Source organism: Salvelinus fontinalis, unplaced genomic scaffold (assembly GCF_029448725.1).
Source record: "Salvelinus fontinalis isolate EN_2023a unplaced genomic scaffold, ASM2944872v1 scaffold_1302, whole genome shotgun sequence".
NCBI lineage: Eukaryota > Metazoa > Chordata > Actinopteri > Salmoniformes > Salmonidae > Salvelinus > Salvelinus fontinalis.
Genome location: NW_026601511.1, coordinates 19278 through 20421, shown reverse-complemented (window position 1 = coordinate 20421; position 1144 = coordinate 19278).

The following is a 1144-nucleotide window of genomic DNA, read 5'->3' as shown; positions in this document are numbered from 1 at the left end:
GCCAACAGACACTTTTTGTAATAAAAATGTCAATATTTTTTTACAATATTATAATGCATATGTCATTTTATCAAGCAAATCTATATTTATCAAGCCTTGATATCATTGTACACTGAGTACACCAAACATTAGGAACACCTTCCTAATATTGAGTTACTGTACAGTATTGGTTTGTTCTGGGATGAAAGTAAAGTGGCCAATGTCAATAACATTCCTTTGCTTTTGCTCTGTATATTTGAGGTGCAAACATTCTTGGCACACAGATCGCTCCATGCTGAATGAAGTTGACGTTTAGGTAATCTTTGAGATTGGCAGTCTGCCTGCGTTGGACACAGCCAGTAGCTCACTTAAATACAGAGTGACAAGTAACCTTACCACACAGCTAAGGTCACACTTAAGAAAGATATTTGCTCAGTGTAGAGGCTTACCATGATTTAAAGTAACAATGACTTACAGTGATTAAAGTCCAACACTGTTGGTGATCTTGGACAAAACATGTCTAACCCTAACCCAACCCTAACCCTAACCCTAACCTAACCCAACCCTAACCTAACCTAACCCTAACCCAACCCTAACCCAACCTAACCCAACCCAACCCAAACCTAACCCTAACCCTAACCCAAACCTAACCCAACCCTAACCTAACCTAACCCTAACCCAACCCTAACCCAACCTAACCCAACCCAACCCAAACCTAACCCTAACCCTAACCCAACCCTAATCCTAGCCCAACCCTAACCCAACCCTAACCCAACCCTAGCCCAACCCAACCCTAACCAAACCCTAACCCTAACCCAACCCTAGCCCAACCCTAGCCCAACCCTAACCCTAACCTAACCCAACCCCAACCCAACCCTAGCCCAACCCCAACCCCAACCCTAACCTTAACCCAACCCTAACCCTAGCCCAACCCCAACCCTAACCCAACCCTAACCCTAACCCTAGCCCAACCCTAACCCTAACCCAACCCTAGCCCAACCCCAACCCTAACCCAACCCAACCCTAACCCTAGCCCAACCCTAACCCAACCCTAACCCTAACCCAACCCTAACCATAACCCTAACCATAGCCCAACCCTAACCCTAGCCCTAGCCCAACCCAACCCAACCCTAACCCTGGCATGGAACACCCATATCCCCTCTGA